This window comes from Ovis aries, chromosome 3, assembly GCF_016772045.2.
Source record: "Ovis aries strain OAR_USU_Benz2616 breed Rambouillet chromosome 3, ARS-UI_Ramb_v3.0, whole genome shotgun sequence".
NCBI lineage: Eukaryota > Metazoa > Chordata > Mammalia > Artiodactyla > Bovidae > Ovis > Ovis aries.
This window is the reverse complement of record NC_056056.1, coordinates 164,604,000-164,630,190: the sequence shown is the minus strand read 5'-3', so window position 1 is coordinate 164,630,190 and position 26,191 is coordinate 164,604,000. Positions and strand designations below refer to the sequence as shown.

The following is a 26,191-nucleotide window of genomic DNA, read 5'->3' as shown; positions in this document are numbered from 1 at the left end:
GAATGTCAAACATTAATGATTTCAAAGGAATTATCAGACAAATCATTAAGCAGATGTTATTTAATATATAAAATAATTAGGCTATTTATTCTATTTTCTTGTAAATAATATCTAATACCTATAGTATATTTTCATTTTGACAATTACATTCATAAATACTAATATAAAAATAAAGCTGGTAATTAAATTATCTAATCATTAAACATTTTAAAGTTTATTTTATTTGCTAAGAAAATCATGAATTGATTTCTTGTTTCATAAAAGGTGTGGTTACTTTATTCTTCTAAGTTTCATTTATATCTTATGATGGAAGTAAGATCATCCACTTCTCTTTTAGATGGCAGTGTCTTCTGATACCTACATGACAAAAAATGATGTATGTTTTATAGGATTATCCCAATAAAACTGCAATGACTTGCATAAATTAGACAAAGCAAAAAGTATCAAATTAATTTATCAATTCTGAATAATATGACTCATATAAAGATTTCCTGACTTCTCCTGTTAGATTTAGAATAAGAGAACTATTATATAAAACATGATCCACAAATACATTTTAAGAAAAATTGTAAATAAGGTATTAAAAGAAAACAATATGGGCATGAATTAGAGAGAATGATTTAGAGTTGATGATGATATTGATCATAATGAATTATATTTTCATCTCTTCCTTTTAATACACTTTCTATCTAAATATATTTAAAAGAAGAAAAAAGGAGGAAAAAAGAGAAAGAAATGAACCACACAGTGATCATAGAGTTTGTCCTTCTAGGCCTTTCTGATGATCCTGACCTTCAGATTGTGATTTTCCTCTTTTTATTTATCACATATATATTAAGTGTCACTGGAAACCTGACTATCATCACCCTAACTGAGGTGGACTCCCATCTCCAGACACCAAAGTATTTCTTCCTCCGAAACTTCTCTTTCTTAGAAATCTCCTTTACTACTGTGTGTATCCCTAAATTTCTGGGGGCAATTATTACCAAAGACAAGACTATTTCTTACAACAATTGTGCAGCCCAACTATTTTTCTTTATTTTCATGGGGGTGACTGAATTTTACATTCTATCCGCCATGTCCTATGACCACTATGTTGCCATCTGCAAGCCCCTGCATTACACAACCATCATGAGCAGGAAACTCTGCAGCCTGCTTGTGCTCTGTGCTTGGCTGGGTGGGTTTCTGACCATTTTCCTGCCCCTTATACTTCTCCTCCAGCTGGATTACTGTGCTTCCAATGTCATTGATCACTTTTTGTGTGACTATTTCCCCCTTTTACAATTGTCTTGTTCAGATACATGGTTCCTAGAAATAATTGGTTTTTACTTTGCTTTGGTTACCTTGCTATTCACTTTGGCCTTAGCGATTTTGTCGTATATGTACATTGTCAGGACTATTCTGAGAATCCGCCTTCTCCACTTGTTCCTCTCACATGATTATCATCTCCATCTCCTATGGAAGCTGTATATTCATGTATGCTAATCCCTCAGCCAAAGAAAAAGCATCATTGACAAAAAGAATGGCTATTCTCAATACCTCTGTGGCCCCCATGCTGAACCCCTTCATATACACCCTGAGAAACCAGCAAGTGAAACAAACCTTCAAAGACATGGTCTATAAAGCAATCTTTTCTGCCAATAAATTATTTTTTTGTCAACTTTAAAGGGGAATTTTGTTAATTCCTGAAGTTCCTTAAAGTCTGTATAACTATGGTTGGTCTCTATAGTCCCTTAATATGCCACCTGACAGTTAATATATTATTTTAGCCTATTATATTATTTTAGCCTATTCTCTATGTTAAGAGAACAAATTTTTCTTAGAATAAAGCTTTCATAACAGATTATGAATTTCTTTGCCTTTAAGTATTTTATTTCTTTTTAAAATCTTTTGTTACTTTGGTATTATGGTACATGTAAAAGCTCATTCTGCTTCTACAAAACATAACCCTTCACCCTTAGACTTTTGCTATTCTGATGTCCTTAAAACATGGCAACAGTCTACTCCTAAATCAAAGAATTAAAAATGAGTTAACAATAGCTGTATATCAAAGAGTCAGGGCCATGGGAAATCCAAGACAGCCACTTGGATTTTTCAGGCTCCCTGAAAAACCTCATTTTTATTTGATAGGTTAAAGCCTTCCCTGGCTACAGGGTTAATGTCCTCACAATGACAAAAATATATATATTTCACTTAATAATAAGTTATAGTTTTGTTAATTAAGGTCTGAGTTTACTATTACTCACTTCAGAGATAGTTCCTTGCTGTTATGTTATATTGCTAAAACGTTTAATTAAGCTATTTAAAAAGACACTCTAAGTTTGTTTCTAAAAGCCCAGAGATAAATCCACACACATATGAACACCTTATCTTTGACAAAGGAGGCAAGAATATACAATGGAGTAAAGACAATCTCTTTAACAAGTGGTGCTGGGAAAACTGGTCAACCACTTGTAAAAGAATGAAATTAGATCACTTTCTAACACCACACACGAAAATAAACTCAAAATGGATTAAAGATCTAAATGTAAGACCAGAAACTATAAAACTCCTAGAGGAGAACATAGGCAAAACACTCTCAGACATAAATCACAGCAGGATCCTCTATGATCCACCTCCCAGAATTCTGGATATAAAAGCAAAAATAAACAAATGAGATCTAATTAAAATTAAAAGCTTCTGCACAACAAAGGAAAATATAAGCAAGAAAAGACAGCCTTCTGAATGGGAGAAGACAATAGCAAATGAAACAACTGACAAACAACTAATCTCAAAAATATACAAGCATCTTATGCAACTCGATTCCAGAAAAATAAACGACCCAATCAAAAAATGGGCCAAAGAACTAAATAGACATTTCTCCAAAGAAGACATACGGATGGCTAACAAACACATGAAAAGATGCTCAACATCACTCATTATTAGAGAAATGCAAATCAAAACCACAATGAGGTACCACTTCACACCAGTCAGAATGTCTGCTATCCAAAAATCTGCAAGCAATAAATGCTGGAGAGGGTGTGGAGGAAAGGGAACCGTCCTACACTGTTGGTGGGAATGCAAACTAGTACAGCCACTATGGAGAACAATGTGGAGATTCCTTTAAAAATTGCAAATAGAACTGCCTTATGAGCCAGCAATCCCGCTTCTGGGCATACACACTGAGGAAACCAGAAGTGAAAGAGACACATGTACCCCAATGTTCATCACAGCACTGTTTATAATAGCCAGGACATGGAAACAACCTAGATGTTCATCAGCAGATGAATGGATAAGAAAGCTGTGGTACATATGTACAATGGAGTATTACTCAGCCATTCAAAAGAGTTCATTTGAATCAGTTCTGATGAGACGGATGAAACTGGAGCCGATTATACAGAGTGAAGTAAGCCAGAAGGAAAAACACCAATACAGTATTCTAACACATATATATGGAATTTAGAATGGTAATGATAACCCTGTATGCAAGACAGCAAAAGAGACACAGATGTTTAGAACAGACTTTTGGACTCAGAGGGACAGGGAGAGGGTGGGATGATTTGGGAGAATGGCATTAAAACATGTATAGTATCATGTAAGAATGGCATCTCCAGTCTATGTCTGATGCAGGATACAGCATGCTTGGGGCTGGTGCACGGGGATGACCCAGAGGGATGTTGTGGGGATGGAGGTGGGAGGGGGTTCATGTTTGGGAACGCATGTATACCCGTGGTGGATTCATGTCAATGTATGGCAAAACCAATACAGTATTGTAAAGTAAAATAAAGTAAAAATAAAAATTAAAAAAAAAACTAATAAATAAATAAATAAAAGAGATGTACCAGTGACCCAGCTTTGGATGTGAGAGTAAGGAAACACCCTTGGGGTTGGCAGAGTTATAAATGGAGGGAATGTGAGTCCATGGATGACTCTGTAGAGCAGAGTTGTCCCACCCACCAAGTGAAAGAAAATAAACTCATATTCTATTTAAAAATAAAATAAAATAAAATAAAACTTATCTCAATAACCGACCTTTTGATGTACAACCAGGGGAGTCACACTTGTCTATAGTCATTTAACCAAGTCAGATGACCCGGGGTATGCTGGGCTATACCTAATGGAAGTTCTTGACTTAAATTCTTTATTTCTTTTTTATTTTTTTAAATATAAATTTATTTATTTTAATTGTGACCCTATTAACAGCTGCTAGCTGTACTATTTTCTATGTCTCTTGTTTCAGAATATTGCTTCTTATGTTAATAAATGTGTGACTGAGCCTGTGTTAAAATGCTGATAAGCAGTTCCATGAGATCAATGATTATAATAATGTAACTCTAGATATGGGAAGAAGCAACAAGAGGGAATATTTTCCTGGACCAAGAGAATAATAAGACAATATGGTTCAGAGACTTTTGCTGCTCACAAGTCCTGGTCCAATAACAGCACACTGAGTGACCTATCAATGGAATCTTCCCTGGAACTGGAATGAGCCTTCCCAGCACTGTGGGGCACAATGGGCATGCAATGCACCCAAAGCATGGTCAAATATGTGGACCCTGCTGACTGGGAGTTGGCATTTTCCAGCTGCCTCTACAAAGATTACATTATGACCATTACAAGCTGCTGACTTTCAACACGTCTTCAAAGGAGCTCAGGATGGAGATCAGAAATAAGGCACTCTGTGCTCTGGGAAAAACCCAGAAGAACTGGCCTTCAGATAGTCAGGCTTTCAGGTAAAGATTTTATGAGCCCAAATTCTTGCATCTTCTTGTACCTAAAGAAACAATAGTGTCACGAACCAATGTCTGTTCCTGGTTCTCCTGGCTAGCCCCTGAGCAGCTTTTCTTCTTCTTTTAATCTTTGGGCCATGTACCTTTAACTTTTTTGTTAAGTTTGTTTCTTCTAGAATACAACAAATCTCCAAGTGGTAGTACAACAAGAATACCTTCTGACCAACCCAAAGACAATGCTAAAAGAAATCACCTTATCATTCCATGGACTCTCATCTCCCTCCATAAATGCACTCTGACAAAGAAGCAGGCAAAGGGAACCCAGAGCCCCATGACATCCCTGTACAGCCTGAAGAAGCCAGAATAGACATTGCTCCTCTTCTTCTGAGACTGGGTTCCCAAATGCCTAAGAAGGGAAATAAGTAGATAGTTAGGCATGAACAGGTATCAACAGGGGCCAAAGAATTGGCCCTAAAATAAAGGAAAGGAGGAATGTGATGATCCAAGGACTAAAAAGCAGATAAAACCAAGGAGGGTCTTGGAATGCAGGAACGGAAAAACCAGACACATATGGTCCTTCCCGCCCCCATGTCATAACTATTAACAGATTTCAGGTCCTCCTGAGCAGTATAACCTGTCTCCCCTCCTACCCCACATAAGGAAGGTATTTGCCTTACTCCTCCCCACCCAGTATACGTGCCTCATCCAATTGGCAAATGACCTGCAAGACACCTATCCCTTTTTTGTACTCATACCCTGGGTATAAAAGTGGACCAAGGACTATTCAATGTCAGTTCTCCCTTGAGCTGGCCCACTGTTCTAACAGCGTCTCCCATTCTTTTCTTTTTTAAATTTATTTATTCTTTTATTGAAGGGTAATTTCTTTACAGAATTTTGCTATTTTCTGTCAAAGCTCAACATGAATCAGCCACAGGTATACATATATACCCTCCCTTTTGAATTCCCTCCTAACTTCCTCCCAATCACACCCTTGTTGATGCAGAGCCCCTGATCCATACAGCAAATTCCCCTTGGCTATATATTTTACATATGGTAATGTAAGTTTCCATGTTACTGTTTCCATACATCTCACCCTCTCCTCCCCTCTCCTCATGTGCCTAAGTCTATTGCTTCTCAGGCTTTTGGATAAGACCAAATGTAGTATCTCTTCTTATCAGCATCTCCCACTCTAATAAACTTTATTTCCCTCTCATTCTATATATCTGGAAATTCTTTTCCAACCTGTGCATGGACCACAACAGTATCTTCTATATTTGTGTTTGGAGATTCCTTGGTAGGCTGCTTAAAGTTTGGGTCATATCTATTTTGATCCTGTGGTGTCCCTAGTGCTCCTATAGTATCTAAAGATAGAAGAATCTCAATAAATGTTTGTTGAATGAATAACAGCGATTGAGTCAATAGATGAAGTTTATTTTTCTGTCCTTTCTACAATTAGCTTAAAAGGAATATGAGTTGTAAATTCTTGTAAAATTCCTAGATTTTATGCTCTCAGTAATTACTGGAACACTGACAACCTGTTTTCAATCAGGTGAAAATAGGACCTCTGGTAGATCCTTCTCAACAATTAGTACCACTACTATGGAAAAATAACCTGAAAAGTTTTTTGGAAGAGTTTGAACAGTTTAAAGTGTATTTAATCCAAAATTTCTCATAAATTGCATTGTAATTCACTGAGTATGATATTTTGTCTCATTCTTGTTTTTATTGTGCTCTATTTGATTTTAAATATTTTTTATATTTAATAGCACAGAGAGCAACTTTACAGACACATTTTGTCAGATAAGAAAGGAAAATTTAATGTTTACTCATAAGATTCATTCATCACAGTATTTTAGTCAGCAAGGGAAAAAGGTCTATTCTTCAGAAAAATGGTGATTTAGAATATTCAGGAAATCCCTTCCAAAATCCTGTACATTTAGATATCTTCACATAGGTAGTAAGAAAAATAATCCATATGCTTTTCTATCTGTTTGGATATTATCTGCTAAGTTCTCTGTTTCAGTAGTGGTATATATGCTGATAACATGTTTATAATCCTTAGTGTATTTTCCTCTTGGCCCTGTTGTCACATTTGATTCTCTGGAGTGTTTCCATGAGCCTTGGCCATATGGTGGCTAAAGCAACATTTGCCTCATGCAGGTTAAAATTCATATAGAAATCACATCCAGAAAGGACCACAGTAACTCCATATCTTGCTTCCCTTCACTGTGTTTGCTCCCACGGCTTCCATGTAAAATGCATCAAGGAAATTTATCTATAGAAATAAGGTAATTCCAAATGTGTTGAGATAGAGTATTCTTAGAAATGCTCGATACCTTATCCTAAAATTGAAACAGTTACCAAGATTTTAAAATAGTTTCAGTCACCTGAAGTGATACTTTTGTACAAAAAAAGGTAAGACTGCAAAGTAAAAGCCAATGACAACTTTTTCTTAGCATTGATTTATACATTTTTAGCTTAACATTCGGAGAAGGCAATGGCATGCCACTCCAGTACTCTTGCCTGGAAAATCCCATGAACGGAGGAGCCTGGTAGGCTGCCGTCCATGGGGTCGCGAAGAGTTGGACACGACTGAGCGACTTCACTTTCACTTTTCACGTTTATGCATTGGAGAAGGAAATGGCAACCCACTCCAGCGTTCTTGCCGGGAGAATCCCAGGGATGGGGGAGTCTGGTGGGCTCTCGTCTATGGGGTCGCACAGAGTCAGACACGACTGAAGAGACTTAGCAGCCGCAGCAGCAGCAGCAGCTAAACTTTTCATTACACTGAGATGAATAATTTGGAGTTCCTTTCCTTTCTGTAAATATCAAGGGTTATGAAGAATGAGCACATTAATACTTTCTGTCTTACTAATTATTTATTCATTGTTAGAAAATTACTCTTTGAGTTTGGTCCTCCTCATTGAATATATGTTTGATAAATAACACATGCTTCATTCAGTTCAAGCAGAAAAAATTTAGAATACCAATTTGACAATTTATTAGCTATATGATTTTAATATTTAGCCTCTCATTGTTAGCTTATTCAAACATTACACAAAACTATTGTAATGAGTCTGTTAGATAACTACATGAATCTTAGCACTGTCTCTCCATGAGTTTCCTCAAAAATGATTATATTTTATACTGGGATCATCTTCCTCAAAGGTAATAATTGATTTTATTTTTAGGAATAATAATAAAAATAGCATTTACTCTGGGAATACATGCTTTAAAATTTTTATATAATTTCACTTTGCTTTTAAGTAAATTAGCCCTCATGATAATTCCATGAAATATTATAGTCAGGTTCATAGTGGAAAAGAAACCTATAACTCAGAGAGTTGTAGTTTTAATAATTTCTCTTGGAATGCGAAACCCTAATAGTCTCACACAATTTTAGCTAAAATTAAGTCCTGATGCCATATTTTTATAAGAATTTATCTCCTTTTTAAGTTAAAAATTATCTTCAGACATAGATAATAGTTAAAACTGAGACAATTAGGAGAGAAGCAACATTTCTAGGAAAACATACAGATTTTGAGAGTGACTTAGGTCTTTACAGTTTTTCCTTCATTATTGCTATTCATACTTATTGGTGCTTTGATTTGATTTCCCATTTCCGTTAAGAAAGAAACAAGGATTTTTTGTGTGTGTGTGAAAAAATTAGAGGACTGAGAGAAACAGGATTATGAACTAATTGTAAGACTAGTCAAAGGCAGTCATAAAGTAATAATCTGAAAATAATCTAAATTGACTCATGAGGTCCCCCCCCCCCCCCGTAAAGTCATCATGATGTTCTTCCATGGTATTAGATGTCAGCAAACACAATCAGGAGTGGAACGAATCATTCTAGAAAAAGATTAGGGTTGTTATAAAACCAAGCTATTACCCAAGATATCAAATTTAATAGATATTCTGTTCTCTTCTGTGATAAATTATTCCAGCTTATAAACCTAACAACAAGAAAAAGATCCTCAAGTGAAAGGAAAAGATAAGGAAGTGGAATACTGTGTAGTATGTAAAGGGTGCAAACTGCCTTGAGGATATACGTGTTCATAGAATTACTTACAATTTCCTTAGGAGTCTTAAAGTTATGAAGAGAAAATTCAGTATACGTAGAGAATGTGAGAAGCTAATTTGTTTCCAATTATATTGTGAAATTTAGAGAGCTTCCCACTCATGTCTTACAATTTATATAAAATAAGGAACCCAATCCTTAATAGACATTTAAATATTGTCAGGTTTTAAAATTGATGAATTTGGGGAATGCTAGTGATCTTTTCTCAAAGAAGCCATGCTTACAATTTACTATGGAATAGCATATGTGTCCTGAAAATCACTTCCAGTTATCTTATTTAACACAATGACCAGCATTTGTTTATCATATAGGTTAATTTTCACTTTCAATGAGCCACATGCCTATTTCGACAATGAGATCCAAGGCACCACTGCTAAGTCACTTCAGTCCTGTATTGACTCTTTGAGACCCTATGGACTGTAGCCTGCCAGGCTCCTTTGTACATGGGAATTCTCCAGGCTGAATACCTGGGTGTGTTGCCATGCCCTTCTCCAGGGGATCTTCCCAACCTAGAGATGGAATCCACATCTCTTATGTCTCCTGAATTGGCAGACATGTACTTTACCACCAACACCACCTGAGAAGCCCGTATCCAAGACAGGAGAATTCATTAAATAGAAAAGGACAGAAAGGAATATGTAACTTGTTATCCTAAGATCCATGGGACTAAAGGGGAAAAAAGCATGAAATAGTTGTAAGGAAAAAAAACTCTGAAATGATGTCTTATAAATTTGGATATATTCTTCATTACTTTACCAAAGGCTTCCCAGGAATGGTTAACACTTCACATTCCAGAAATGGTTTACAGATCAGAATCATCAGTTCAGTTGAGTTCAGTTGCTCAGTCATGTCTGACTCTTATACACAGTTGTTAATTATAGATGATTTTTGTTAACTGAGAACAATAACTTTTATATTTGTGAATATGTATCAAATTCTGGGTTGCCTGAATTTATTGAGGGAACTCAGCTTCTTTTTTAACATAAATGCATTATTATTACTGTTAACTGGAATGACAAAATAAAAGTTTTCATTGCTATTTCATGTTTATACTAATACACTAACAAAATAGAGATTCTATTAAGGGAATATTAATGTAGATGCTTTCCAGGTGGCAGAGTTGGTAAATAATCCGTTTGCCAATGCAAGATTTGCAAGAGACTTGGGTTAAATACCTGGATGGGGAAGATCCCCTGAAGTAGAAGATGTCACCCCCACTCCAGTACTCTTGCCTGGAAAATTATATGGGCAGAGGAGCCTGGTGGGCTACAGTCAATGGGGCTGCAAAGTGTTGGACTTGGCTAGAAACAGAAATGGAGAGAATACTAGTAACATGTAGATGGCAGAAATTTTGAAAAAAAAATATTCTCTGGAAGGTAATGTTTGTTTTCAGATATTTATACATTTTGGTTGAGAGCTTAGCTGAAGAGCCAATGGAGCGAAGATACCATCTGTGGGATTATGACTGAACACCTCTAAGTCAGAATACTGCCCATGCAGAATGACATGTCAGCATCCCAGGAGCCTTGATTGGCCTTGGATAGCTGGTCCCTCAACATCCCTGCTGGCAGGCCTATACCGGGGTCCCTAAGGGAGCACCACCTTGTGCTTTGGGACCAGGGTCAGGTGCAAAGAGCCCTTCTTCCTGGGACACTGGGTGCAGCCAGAAAGGTAGTCACCCCTTCACCCATCATGGCACCCCAATTTGTAGGGAACCTGGTGCTAAACCATTCATAGACGACCTAATTCTGGTTTGGGATTTCCTATGTAAGGTCTGTCTAGTCAAGGCTATGGTTTTTCCAGTAGTCATATATGGATGTGAGAGTTGGGCTGTGAAGAAAGCTGAGCACTGAAGAATTGATGCTTTTGAACTGTGGTGTTGGAGAAGACTCTTGAGAGTCCCTTGGACTGCAAGGAGATCCAACCAGTCCATTCTAAAGATCAGCCCTGGGTGTTCTTTGGAAGGAATGATACTAAAGCTGAAACTTCAGTACTTTGGCCACCTCATGCAAAGAGTTGACTCATTGGAGAAGACTCTGATGCTGGGAGGGAATGGGGCAGGAGGAGAAGGGGACGACAGAGGATGAGATGAATGGATGGCGTCACGGACTCAATGGACGAGAGTTTGAGTGAACTCCGGGAGTGGTGATGGACAGGGAGGCCTGGCTTGCTGCAATTCATGGGGTCACAGAGATTCGGACACGACTGAGCGACTGAACTTAACTGAACTGACTGTTGTAGCAGAGCAGCTCCATTGCTGCTATCTACTGAAAGCTTCAATAATTTGGCCAGTTGATGCCAATAGCTGACTCATTGGAAAGGACTATGATCCTGGGAAAGATTGAGGGCAGAAGGAGAAGAGGATGTCAGAGGCATGACATCACCATGGCATGATGGCATGGATGGCATCACCAATGCAATAGACATGAACTTGAGCAAATTCTGGGAGATGGTGAGGGACAGAGAAACCTGGCATGCTGCAGTCCATGGGGTCACAACGAGTCAGACACAGCTTGGCGAATGAACAACACAGTTTGGTTTCCTTAACTCATAACATAGATCCAATCTACTAAACGTCTACTCTGCCTCCTCTCTTGACTGTCTAATATCTGAGAAGACTGCTGAAGCAAATCCATTATCTGGATTCCTTTATTCCATTATCTGGGGCCTCAGAATAGAAGTATGTGGTTGGGAGGTTAATCTGAGTCTGAGTGGAAACTTGGAAATCTGACATTGTTAAAGATTTCATTCCAATGACTTTTATTTTGGAGACATATCCACTGGGTGATTTTTTCCTGACACATTTAGGTTTTCTATATTACAGTAGAGAACAACAGTTCAAGGAACCAGCTGACACAAACTAGGATAGGATGATTTTATGGGGCTTGAAGAAAGACAAAGTCTTTCCCAACAGGAGGGAATCCTCTAAGAGTGGGGGGTGGGGCATCTTACAAGTCAACAGGTAGCATTGATTTTACTGTATTTTAGAAAGTTTTAGGAAGATCTTGGTTATAATCCCTGCTTTTTCAATTCAGGTATGGATAAGGTATGATTTAGATAAGGTATGATTTGGATAAGATTTTAAAAATCATTTCTACTCTGAATTCAACCAGTAAAATAGGGATTTTATAAAGAAGTATTCTATTGAAACACACATACTGGCATATGGTAAAAATTTACTTTAGACTGTTCTATACATCTGGGTCTCTTTTGCTGTCTCTATGGGGAGGGAGGTGGGAGGGGTGTTCAGGATTGGGAATATATGTACACCTGTGCCGGATCTATGTTGATGTATGGCGAAACCAATACAATATTGTAAAGTAAAATAACATAAAATTAAATTAAAAAAAAAAAACAGAAAACTTACTTTAAAGTAAGTTACCTATTTTTATTAACTTGTTTTTAAAAATCTCCTGAATTATGTTAGCATGGCATAGTAAGTTTACTTTCAGAGACAAATTCCAGTGTTATACATGGATAATCCCCTTTTCTGTGTCTTCCATTTGTGTTTTCTCCTAAAGGTCATTTAAAAGAAGAAGAAAAATAAGAAACTACACAAAAATAACAGAATTTATCCTCCTGGGACTCTCGGATGACCCACAACTTCAGGTTGTGATCTTTGTCTTTCTGCTCATCACCTACATGCTCAGCATCACTGGGAACTTGATCATTATCACACTGACCCTGCTGGATACACCTCCAGACCCCCATGTATTTCTTCCTCAGGAGTTTCTCCATATTGGAAGTTTCATTCACAGCTGTCACTATTCCCAACTTCTTGGCCACCATTATTACAGAAGATAAAACCATCTCTTTTAATGATTGTATGACTCAGTAATTTTTTTTTTCATCATTTTCTTGGGAGTCACTGAGTTTTACCTTCTGGCTGCCATGTCCTATGACCGCTACATTGCCATCTGCAAACTCCTGCATTACATGACCATCATGAATCACAGAGTCTGCACACTGCTTGTCTTGGCCTCTTGGCTGACGTCTTTCTTAATTACACTCCCATTACTCATGTTCTTCATACAGCTTGATTACTGTAAGTCCAATGTTATCAACCATTTTACTTGTCATTATTTCTCTTTATTATACCTTTCTTGTTCAGACACCAAATTCCTAGAGATACTGGGGGTTTTCCTGTGCTGTGTTTATTCTATTGTTCACTTTAGCATTAATAATTCTGTCCTACACATATGTCATCAGAACAATTTTGAGGATCCCTTCTACCACTCAGAGGACAAAGGCCTTTTCCACATGTTCATCTCACATGATTGTCATCTCCATCTCTTATGGCAGCTGCATTTTCATGTATGTGAATCCATCTGCAAAAGACAGGGTGTCTTTGAGTAGCTGTGCTAAATACCTCAGTAGCACCCATGCTGAATCCCTTTATCTACACTCTTAGGAATCAGCAAGTCAAGAGAGCCTTCACGGATATGGCAAGGAAGACTATGTTTTTCTCAAGGAAATGAAAATATAAAAGTCCTGTTTCATGAATTAGAGGCATATGAATGAAGAACAATTAAATTAAAATCCAGTTGTTTCAAAATTTATTAATATCCATACAGCCTCCCTAGAATCATTTTCATCATTTATATGTTGTTTACTAAGCAGTTTACTAAGGATATTTGCATATGTGTATTTCATTTTTGCCATTTAAATTCGAACTCTTTATGCTACTGCTGCTGCTAAGTCACTTCAGTCGTGTCCGACTCTGTGCGACCCCATAGATGGCAGCCCACCAGGCTCCCCGGTCCCTGGGATTCTGCAGGCAAGAACACTGGAGTCGGTTGCCAGTTCCTTCTCCAAGGTATGAAAGTGAAAAGTGAAAGTGAAGTCACTCAGTTGTGTCCAACTCTTCGTGACCCCATGGACTGCAGCCTACCAGGCTCGTCCATCCATGGGATTTTCCAGGCAAGAGTACTGGAGTGGGGTGCCATTGCCTTCTCCTGAACTCTTCATATATGTGCATATATATACATATACATTTTTGTCTATTCAGATTGCAAACCTTCTCTCATGAACTTTTCTTCTGGTGAAATTTCAAAATGTAAAACAGAATAGCATTTAGTGATTTCACCAGAATTACTCTTTTCAGTAATTGAGTAAATATTGTATCATGTTTAACCTTATCTTTTATTAGCACACAAGGACAATAAACATAATCTGACAGTCTCATTAGAATATTACATATACTCTCCTTTCCATATTGTGGCCAATTTAGTAACTACGTGAAAAAACAGTACAACTTAAAAGAATAATGTAATTACATTTTCTTGAGAAAACAAATAACTTTTCTTATTACTGAGTTCAACATTTTCTGTCCTGTATAATTTATCAACTCAAAGACTACTGTAATGAAGAAAACTATGAAAGCTATTAAGGAAAACAATGAAATAGCCTCCACTTCTTGGGGAACTCAAAAATTAACATATGTATCATAACAATTCTTTTAAAATGCCTGAAGAAATTATCAATTAAAAAAAATACACAACGTGAGAGTTGCAAGCTAAATTTCATTTGGGGCAATATGAGGATTGCAATCTGGGAGACAGACCTAGATATCTGTGAGAAACAGATCTAAACAGGTATAGGGGAAGGACAGTATATATATGTGATTTGGTAAAAGGGGAGTACATGTATTCAAGCACATTTTTTTTTTGCAGAAAGTTTCTGCTCGTCTCATGAAACTTCTGCTAGTTATGAGAAACAATCGTCACCATGAAGAATTTTAGTGTTTTTCTTGATATGAGGAGAATTAAGAATTGGGCTCATAAAATCAGCTCCTGAGACTATTTAACTATCTGAAGACCTGTCCTGCCAGTTTTCCCAGAGCACAAAGTGCCTCACTCCTGCTCTCCACACTGAACTCCTTCAGGCTGTGTCGAACACCAGCAGCTGCACAGCGCATGATTTAATCCTTGTAGAGGCAGATGGCAAGCACTCATGGCAAGTGCCAATATGCAGCTGACAAAATAAATATTACTGGATACCAATGATGGCTGCATTTACTGTGGTCAGTTGTATATTTAAATAAAAGCTTGATGTTAAGCTGATCTTTTGATAATCAGTAGGAAAGGGGTGTTATAACTTTCTCATATTTGTGACTATTCTGAGATAATAGCTTGTACATACAATTCATTTAATTGCCTCTTTAAGTGATATACCTACTCAATAGCAGTAAAGAAGATAACAAAAGCAAAGTTTTACCATATATAAACGTGAGGTTTTTTGTTAAAAATGTTTATTTTAAGCATTATCATATTGGAAAATGTACTGATTAGAATTTATATGAATAATCATGCAAGATCATGGAATTCTGGCCCTGAACAGTTTTTTCTTTTTGGCTCTCCATGAATTCAAAAATTTATATAATGATGAAAGGTACTCAAACTTATCCCTCATTTTTAAACCATTATTATACAAAGACTGTAACCATAACTCACAGGCACATTTTTCCTGATATTCGCATACTATACTCAATTGAGGAGAAGGCATTGGTAACCCACTCCATACTCTTGCCTGGAAAATCTCATGGATGGAGGAGCCTGGTAGGCTGCAGTCCACGGGGTCGCTAGGAGTTGGTCACGACTGAGCAAATTCACTTTCATGCATTGGAGAAGGAAACAGCAACCCACTCCAGTGTTCTTGCCTGGAGAATCCCAGGGACGGGAGAGCCTGACGGGCTGCCGTCTATGGGGTCGCACAGAGTTGGACACGACTGAAGCGACTTAGCAGCAGCAGCAGCATACTCGATTGAGAGTCTTAGATCCATCATTTGATGAAACACAGGAAAAACAACTTATAAAAAAATACTGAGATTTCCACTTTGTAGGGAAGTGATGCCATTACTTTCTCCTTCCCTCACACTGAAAAATTTATAATTTCTAAGATTGATTGGAAGCATGTGGAAATACTGAAGTTTAGACTTGATTGAGGATTGTGAGTTCCTATTCACGCAATAAAAATATACCATAAACAGTAGATAGGTTAGTTCTGGGAATTAAAAGAACTGTAAAAATTTTACAAAAGATATGAAGGAGTCTACGCTGATATTATCAGATAATGCAGCTCTCTACATCATTGTATACAAACTCTTTAGTGGTTAGTTTAAATGTTTGCTATCAGTATAATCATTTTGACTACCAATAGCAGGGATCAAGACACATTTTTTCTGTAAAAGGGTAATATATTAATAATTTAGAACTTGCAGGCATAGTGTCCCTGATGCAATTACTCAGTTCTTCCTGTCTTTATTTTGGATGCAGCTATGAACAACATGTAAATGAAAGGGCTCAGGTGTGTTTAATAAAACTTTTAACAAAAATAGGTGGTGGGATAAATATTCCCAGTGGGCTATGGGTCGCCCACTAACCTCCTGTCTTAAAATTTTCCTAAATAGTGACCCATATATTATTTCTTATTTAAAATAAGGCAGTATGACTAATAGGTCCATCTAGTCAAAGCTATGCTTTTTCCAGTAGTCATGTATGGATGTGAGAGTTGGACTATAAAGAAAGCTGAGTGCTGAAGAATTGATGCTTTTGAACTGTTGTGTTGGAGAAGACTTGTGAGAGTTCCTTGGACTGCAAAGAGATCCAAACAGTCCATCCTAAAGGAAATCATTCCTGAATCTTCATTGGAAGGACTGAAGTTGAAGCTGAAACTCCAATACTTTGGCCACCCGATGTGAAGAACTGACTCATTTGAAGAAACCCTGATGCTGGGAAAGAAGGAAGGTGGGAGGAGAAGGGGACGACAGAGGATGAGATGGTTGGGTGGCATCACTGACTCACAGGACATGAGTTTGAGTAAACCCCGGGAACTGGTGATGGATAGGGAGGCCTGGCCTGCTGCAGTCCATGGTGTTGAAAAGAGTCGGACACGACTGTGTGACTGAACTGTTTATGACTAAAATGAGAAAATTCTTGACAGAGGTAAGATTTTAAAATTTAATTCCAACATTTTTCACATGCATATGAATGATGATAATCCTATCAGATATTTCCAGAGGAAAAGATAAGGTAATATTTCTGCAAGAGAATAACAATTACAGGTACCTAAAAATGTTGTTGGCAGGATTCAGTGAGCCAACAAGAATTGCTTTCTTCTAGAAAATAATTCTCTAGAATAAGTTTGGAATATAGTAACTGCTAAACATAATTATCTCTACCTTTTTCTTTCTTGTCCTTCTCATCATTATTATCAAAATTATTAGTAATAGTATAAAGATTTTGAATATGTATGATTATAATCTTTCAAAAATATTTAAGTAAATATTCATATTTTATTTCCAAATATGTGGTTATTTGATTTCATGAAAATGCCAATAGAATCAAAATTTTCTAATAATATTCATATCTTGTATGAGTGACAATTTCAGAAATCCACATTATTCCTGAGATTTTTTTTCTTAAATAAAATGGCTTATGTTGTAACATTTTATACTTCATCAAATACATACGAATAAAAAACAATTTACAGAAAATTCTGAGGCAGCATTCAGCTTTATCCAATTTACTTGGTTCAATGTGCAGGGAAGTTTAGAATAGGAAGGAATCATATAACTATAGTGAAATAGTTTTGAGAGAATATGAATGAAGAAATCATTGACCAGAACTTTATTTTACAGATACTTGCATTTACTTGAGAAAAAGATAACCTTTTGGATGGTATCCTTAAAGGCTTGCTTCACTTGCTGGTTCCTCAGTGTATATATAAACGGGTTCATCGTAGGAGCAAGAGAAGTATTCAGAATTGCTACTCCTTTCATCAAGGATGCCTTTTCTTTTGCTGATAGGTTGGCATACATGAATATACAGCTTCCATAAGAGATGGAAATGACAATCATGTGAGAGGAGCATGTAGAAAATGCCTTTTTTCTCTGACTGGCAGAAAGCAGTCTCAGAATTGTCTTGATGATGAACATATAGGGTAGAACTATTAATGCCAAAGTAAAAAGCAGAATCTCTATTGCAGAGTAAAAACCAATCACTTCAAGGAGCTACATGTCTGAGCAGGATAGTTGCAAGAGGGGGAAATAGTCACAAGCAAAGTGATCTATGATATTAGAACCACAGTAATCTAACTGGAGAAAAAGAATAACAGGTGGGAAGATGTTTAAGAACCCTGCCAGCCAAGCACAAAAGACAAGCAATACACAGACTCTGTTGTTCATGATGGTTGTGTAATGCAGGGGTTTGCAGATAGCTACATAGCAATCATAGGACATGGCAGTTAGAAGATAAAACTCAGTGATACCCAAGAAAATGAAGAAAAACAGCTGAGCTGTACAATCATTGTATGAAATCGTCTTGTCCCTGGTGATAATTGTGCCCAGAAATTTAGGAATACAGACAGTTGTAAAGGAAATTTCTAATATAGAGAAGTTCCTGAGGAAAAAATACATAGGTGTCTGTAGATGGGAGTCCACCAAGGTGAGAATGATGATGATCAAATTTCCAGTGACACTTAATATATATGTGATGATTAAAAAGAGAAAAGTCACAATCTGAAGCTCTGGGTCATCTGATAGCCCCAGAAGAATGAATTCTGTGGGTCTTGTGTGGTTTTACATTGCTGATCCTTTCCCCCCATTCAAATAGAAAATGGATGTTTCCTATAAGAAATAAAAGATCAAAACACATTTGAGGATAGAATACAAAGCTTTTAAAGTATCCTTCATGATGATAATGAATGAAATTTAAAATTCACCTACAGAACTCTCTCCAATTTCCATTCAGCTTTTCATTCTAGTAAGGACTATTATCTGAAGTTCAAAATCATTATTTTTTCTTCAAAATACATTATCATAGACTATGGATAAAGTAAAACTCTTATGATAACACTTAAATAGGACTATTTTTCTCATAATTTTAATTGGTTCAAGGTATTCTTTAAATATTTAGCTTCCTTTGTAAAAAGTACAGAATATTAAATTGGTTCTCCTCCTTTCCTCATTATGATAAAAACCAGTATAGTTTACAGATAACCTAAGTAAAATTTGAAAGCATACAGAGTTTATGTATACCTACTTCCACATTTTATATTTTGCATAACTGAGGTCCACTTTGTTTAGGTGACTTTCAATAGTTTAAATGACTAGTAAATGTAGTAAAACTGTGCGAAATATTTAAAGAGATTGGAATACTAGACAATCTAATCTGCCTCCTGAGAAACGTATATGCAGGACAAGAAGCAGCAGTTAGGACTAGACAGGGAACAATGGACTGTTTCAAAATTGGGAAAGCAGTACTTCAAGGCTGTATATTATCACCCTGTGTGTTTGTGTGTGTGTGTGTTAGTTGCTCAGTCTTGTCTGACTTTTTACGACCCCCTGGACTGTAGCCACAGTCCATGTGGATCACAACAAAGTGTGGAAAATTCTTAAAGAGATGGGAATACCAGACCACTTGACCTGCTTCCTGAGAAATCTGTATGCAGGTCAAGAAGCAACCATTAGAACTGGGCATGGAACAAAAGAATGGTTCTAAATCGGGGAAGGAGTACCTCAAGGCTGCATATTGTCACCCTGCTTATTTCACTTATATGCAGGGTACATCATGCAAAATGCTGGGCTGGATGAAGCACAAACTGGAATCAAGATTGTGGGCCGAAATATCAATAACCTCAGATATGCAGATGACACCACCCTTATGGCAGAAAGTGAAGAAGAACTAAGGAGCTTCTTGATGAAAGTGAAAGAGGAGGAGAGTGAAAAAGTTGGCTGAAAACGCAACATTCAGAAAGCTAAGATCATGGCAACCAGTCCCATCACTCCATGGCAAATAGATGGGGAGACTGTAGCCATGAAATTAAAAGACGCTTGCTGTCTCGCATACAGGGTTATCGTTACCATCCTTCTAGATTCCATATATATGTGTTAGTATACTGTATTGGTGTTTTTCTTTCTGGCTTACTTCACTCTTTATAATTATAATATCATATAAGAAACAAAAAAAATTACATGAGCTAATACAAGTGAAAAAAAAAAGATGCTTAAGATGCTTGCTTCTTGAAAGAAAAGCTACGACCAACTTCGACACCATTTTAAAAAGTAGAGACATTATTTTGCCAACAAAAGTCCCTCTAGTCAAAGCTTTGGTTTTTCTAGTAGTCATGTGTGAATGTGAGAGTTGGACTATAAAGAAAGCCGAGTGCTGAAAATTGATGCTTTTGAACTGTGGTGGTGGAGAAGACTCCTGAGAGCCCCTTGGACTGCAAGAAGATCAAACTAATCAATCCGAATTGAATATTCAGTTCTGAATATTCATTGGAAGAGCTGACTCACTGGAAAAGACCCTGATGCTGGGAAGGACTGAGGGCTGAGGTGAAGGGGACAAAAGAAGATGAGATGCCTTAATGGCATCATAGATTCAGTGGAAGTGAGCTTAAGCAAATTCTGGGAAATAGTGAGGGACAGGGAAGACTGACCTGTTGCAGTTCATGGTGTTGGAAAGAGTCAGACACAACTAATCGCCTGAGCAATGATAGCACAGCATAGTAATATATCACTTTAGAATATAGCTATTTACCCATGGGAATATTCTGGTGGCACTCTCTCCTAATTTACTTCCATAAAGCTTTGGTTGATGCAATGCCTTAATTTCTTCCTTTTCTGATAAAAGACCAAAAACGCAACAAAATGTAACTTCCATTACCAAATTAAACAATTGCCTATACTTAGTTTAGTTCATACAATGCACACTTATTTTCTTTTGTTTTACAATTTTGCCTTAGCAAATGAATAAGCAGATGGGCAAAACCTTTACTGGGAATTCCTTTAAATAAGGAATGCCATTTTTATAGCTTTATTTCTATAAATGGAAACCATTTAACTTAGGAAAAATCAATGAACAACTCAATACTTATTGCTATGCTGCTTCTTTAGGACTCCATGAATAGCATTCTTGTTAGTAAACCACCATTTACTCTTTAATAACAAAAATTTCCTAAATTCACAACCCATATGCAAATACTACTTTAAAACACATGAATGAGATGTAATAATATGCATTAACCTGAATAATAACTAGTTTTACTTGCTTCCTGGTTTTTTTTGATGACGTAGTCTCAAATTTTGTGGTCTGATCATTTCAATAATTATATAATTTCAGAGATGGTGAGCTGAGTTAGCAGTTTATTTGGTTGCAATTGTACTCTCAAAACGAATATGGTGACTTAACCATGTCATCGATCTCAAGGATTATATTTTCACTGTGGTTCGACTCTCAAGGATTATATTCTCATTGTGGTTCAACTGGTAATATTTGACTCACAATATCCTTCCTTCCTGATATATTGCACAATTGGGGCACATTTCATTATACTGTGACTCATAATTGATTCTTGTCTCTTATCCAAGTTCTGTGTACAAACTCAGTTGCACTTAGGGGGACTAGTCAAATATTTCTTACACCTTTTCACATAATGGCTGATTCATGTTGATGTATGGCAAAACCAATATAATATTGTAAAGTAAAAATAATAATAATAATAAAATAAAAAATAATAAAATATAAATAAAAGCACTACTTATTAAAACATTATCTTTATATTAATGCACAGATTTTAAATGATGATTTTGTAATTCTATGATTATTTACCCATGCAATTTAACTAACATTTTCCTTAGGCTTAAGAGACTGTTATATTTTCCTACAAATGCTGCTTTGAGAAAAAGAGATTTAGAAATTTCTTCTCCATGTATGTCATACACAGGGAATTGGATTTACCTTGTCTTTCCTATTTTCTCAGGGTAATTTGTTAAGTAAACAGAGGGCTGAGGAGGCATTATTAAAAGACACAGGTGAATCAGTTTTGTGAATATTGATAAGAAAGTGTTTATGCTTCCCTAGTGGCTCAGTGGTAAAAAATCCACTTGCCAATGCTAGGGACGCGGCTGTGATCCATGAAGTGGGAAGATTCTTCAAGCCATGCAGCGACTAAGACAGGTTGCCGCAAAATCTGAGCCTATGCTCTAGAGCCCGGGAATGGCAATTACGAGTCAACACGCTGCAACTACTGAAGCCCTTACCACCTACGGCCATGCTCCACATGAAGAGAAGCCACCGCAATGAGAAGCTCATACACCATAAGTAGAGAGTAGCCCCCAACTGTCTCAGCTAGAGAAAGCCAGTGCAGCCAAAAATAAAAAAATAAGTAAAATTCTTTTAAAAAAGAAAGTGTCAAAAACCAAAATGACTGAGCTAAATGAGGTAACTTCATAAACAACACGTCATATTGAGTGTGCAAAAATTTGATTTAGATTTAGAAATTGACAAACTCAACAAATCAGGCCTTCACCTTCACGTCTGAGAGAGAGTTGTTAAACATTTACTATTCCCTCATTTAGAATATCTGTCAGTCATATAGTGGATACTCAATAAATATTTCTGAATGAATAAATATTTGAAATAATTTTGGTATATAATCAATCTCCAGTACTCAATAAAATCTTAAAAACTGATTGATAAAGAATTTGAGAAACAAAATATGAAAGGAATCACTATATAAATAAAAAAATGTTAATTGCTCAGTTGTGTCTGACTCTTTGTGTCCCCATGGAATGTAGCCCACAAGGCTCCTCTGTCCATGGAATTCTCCAGGCAAGAATCCTGGAGTGGGTTGCCATTCCCTTCAAATATAAAAGCAAAGTCTCTTACTGGGACAGATTTCAAGAACCTGTGCACAACTGGGTCCCAAGATGTGGTCCAGACAGTTTCCAGCACACCCCTGCTGGGAGTGAACCTGTTCATCTACAAACTAGACAAAGATCCCTGCTTTCATGGGGTGAGGGATGGGAGAGAATGTAGACAGCAAGCATGAATGTAATAATAATAAATGTTTTGTAAAGGAAGAGAAAACTGAAGTGCCTTAGAAGTGGGGAGCTAGTATAATTTTAAATAGTGTCAACGGGGTAGATTTTATTGAGGTGATATTTAGACAGAGATCTGAAGGAGGGATGGGTGCTAACCATGTGATTATCTGGGAGAGGGAGAATTTCCAGTTTAAGAAACACTTAGTGTAAATACAGTAAGGTCCTAGAAGGAAAATCATGTTAATTGCAAAGAATGATTTTTGGTTGTTTATTTTGTTTTCTCATTTCTGATATTTTTCAATTTTTGTTGAACTAGTTTCCTGGATAGAATCTCCAGCAGAGTATTGAATAAAGCAGTTATAGTGGTCCTTCACATCTTATAACTAATTTTACTAAGACTATAGCTACTATTTAAACCATTAAAAATGATGTTTGCTATAAACTTTAAATTATGTATATTTTCACGTATACACTAGGATAGAGAACTGGAGAAATAGTTTCAAGTACAGATCAAGCAGAGTCAATAGATATGAAGGCTATTTTATATTGCTTTACCTGTTTTTTGAAAAGCTTTGAAATATTTTGTTGTATTTTAAACTAGAACTTATATAGCAAACTTTTTCTTACCTGTATATTTTCAGTATGAATTCCTAATATATATATCTTAATTCTGATGCAGTTTCCAAGCTAGCTAAATTAGCAAAATGTCTTTGGTGTCATTTATCACCTTGCTCAGTTGTGTCCGATTCTTTGTGACCCCATGGACTCTAGCCCACCAGGCTCCTCTGCTTATGGGATTTCCCAAGCAAGAACACAGGAGGAGGTTGCTATTTCCTCCTCTAGGAGATCTTCCTGACCCAATGACTGAACCCATATCTCTCTCCTGAGCCTTCTGCATTGGCAGGAGGATTCTTTGCCAGTGAGCCCCTGGGAACATACTCCTAGATACCCAATTGTCTCAAAACATCATTTTTTGTTGACTTGTTTATATTGGAGCCAGACAAGGAGCATGTAGCATATCTACTTGTGATGATCTAGTCAGGTTACTTATGCTACTGAAATAATGTTCCATTCTATTTTACTAAGAGACTTTAAAAAAATCATGAATGGTCACTTTATTTTATCATCACATATATGATTTTAATTTCAACTTTTGTGTTTCATTTTCAGTCTTTTGATGAGGCAAATTCCACAAGTAAATTCTCTAAAGATAAATTATCTTTGGCATAAGGCCACATGTAACATGAAATACTAGTTTTGATCATTTCTTTTAGTACATTATTTCCTTATTTATGAGTCAAATTGCTGATGACTTTTTCACTTAATCTTTTGATATCAAAAACAATATAAATGTCCAAAAATGAGTTAGAAATCTTTGCCTCACCTTTTCTTCTATAAATATTTTATAAGATGTCTTCATTCACCTTAACAATTAATAAATAAATAAAAGACATTTGCTGTTAAATTGGGAAATCTTACATCTTTTATTGCATTTTCAAATTTTAGCCAAATTAACTTATATTAAATAAGAAATAATATACTAGCCAATGTTTATGGAAAAACTGTTGTCCATGGTTCACAGTTGGCCCACCATATATTTGTGTTAAAAGTTTAATTGGGCACACCTGAGCCCTTTCAATCACATATGGTTTATAGCTGCATTTGTATGACAGAGAGGGAGAACTGAATAATTTCATCAGGGACACTATGGTCTGCAAATTCTAAATTATTAATATAGTGACCTTTAGGCACAAATTGTGTTGACTTCTGATACTGATAATTAAAATGTGTACACTGACTGAAACCTTTATAATAACCACTAAAGAGTCTGTGTAGAGTTGGAGAGCCACATTATTTGATATCAACATAAACCCCTTCATATATTTTGTAATAAAATTTACAGTTCTTTTAATTCCTGGAACTATAACTCGCTAGTTTATGGTATGTTTTTGTTCAGGTATCAAGAACCCACATCATCAATCAATTCTAAACTTCAGTTCTTTCAAATATTTCCAATTAACTGTAGAAATTATTGATTCAACAAGAAGTTAGGAGTTAGTAGCTCCATGACTCTTTCCAAACTGGAAAACTCTTTAGTAATGTTAAAATTTGTTTTCTTTGTTTTTCAGCAAGTATGGATCTCAACTTTCAACTGAGTACAGTGTATGCATATCAGCAATAATTTGGCTCACTGAATTAGGATTACTGTCATAATAGAAAAAAGGTTAGAAAATGTAAGTTGAGTCTGAGTAACATTCAGTATTATGTAAAATTTTGGCTTCATGGAAAAGCAAAAAAGGAAAAAATCAGTGCCAATGTTGCATGATCTTGCATAATCATCTTCTAAATTCTAATCATTATAATGCTTAAAGCAGAGTGAACATACAAATTTTTAACAAAAGTTCAAATTTATATACAGTAAAATTTTGCCAATGTCAGCATCTTTATCCCTATTAATTAAGTTTGTCACTTAATTAGGTATTGGATGCATTATATGTGTATGATATTAACTCAAAATAACTACTAATATAAGAAAGTTGTAAAAACTGTCAACTATTGATTAATTAAAAAAACAGCTTAACTTCAAGCATTAATTTAGATATAAAACTGATTATTGCAAATGTAGTCATATATGGTTTCCAATAATTTTTAATTCTTCAGGCTCCTATTAGGAATTGTTATGTTACTTAAAGTGTTCCCCAAAGAAGGGCAATTTCACAGTTTTCTTGAAAGTATATATTCATAATTGTTCTCAAATTGATTAATTAAGTGGCAGAGTAGATTTTAAGTTGGGTAATAGAAGATTTTTGATTTCTCAACAAACTATAATTCCATTAATTTTTAGTTGTGCTGTTTTTCACATAATTACAAAGTAGGCCATTGTATGGAGAGAATAATATATGTAATACTCTAGTAAGATGGTCACTTATGCTCATGGTCTTGTATAGTAAATTAAAAACAGTGTTTAGCATGATTTACTGTTTCCTGAATTTCTAGAAAGAAATCTCTCTTGTGCATTCTTGCTCTGCCTCTTTCTTTCTGAATTCAATTTCCCAAAAAATATTGTGGAAGAAATAGAATTTTAAAAGTTTCAAAGAAGGAAATGGCAGTTTCATAGTTACAGAATGGAACACGTGTGCAGCTGCACAGTCACGCCAGGTCTTTGTGAAGCATGGGCTGTAGCCCATCAGGATCCTCTGTTCATAGAACTTTCCAGGCAAGAATACTGGAGTGTGCTTCCATTTCCTATTCCAAAGTATCTTCCCCACCCAGGGATCAAACCTGTGTCTCTTGTATCTCCTACAGTGGCAGGCAGACTCTTTAACATGGCACCAACCAGGAAACACAGAATGAAAAGCTAAGTCAAAAGGAAGGTAAATGATTGAGAGAAGGATGGGAATTTGAATAGAAAAAAAATGTATACAATATGCTTGCGAAGCTGCTGTCAATGAAGTTATGAGTAATGAAAAATAACTCTGGAGACAATATGAAAATTAATAGATTTTGAAAAATTCTGAGTTTTGTTTAATTGCATTTCATTATGCCTCTAATTTATGAAATAGGACTTTTATTTTT

The 26,191-nt window shown here is 36.1% G+C and overlaps 3 pseudogenes; 2 read left to right on the top strand and 1 right to left on the bottom strand.

Annotated features, from left to right (window-relative positions):
- Positions 1–735: 735 nt before the first annotated feature.
- LOC114113785 (olfactory receptor 6C3-like) lies at positions 736–1,666 on the top strand (annotated as a pseudogene).
- Positions 1,667–12,339: 10,673 nt separating this feature from the next.
- LOC101113670 (olfactory receptor 6C1-like) lies at positions 12,340–13,268 on the top strand (annotated as a pseudogene).
- Positions 13,269–17,422: 4,154 nt separating this feature from the next.
- LOC121819136 (olfactory receptor 6C3-like) lies at positions 17,423–18,373 on the bottom strand (annotated as a pseudogene).
- Between the last annotated feature and the right edge of the window lie 7,818 nt (positions 18,374–26,191).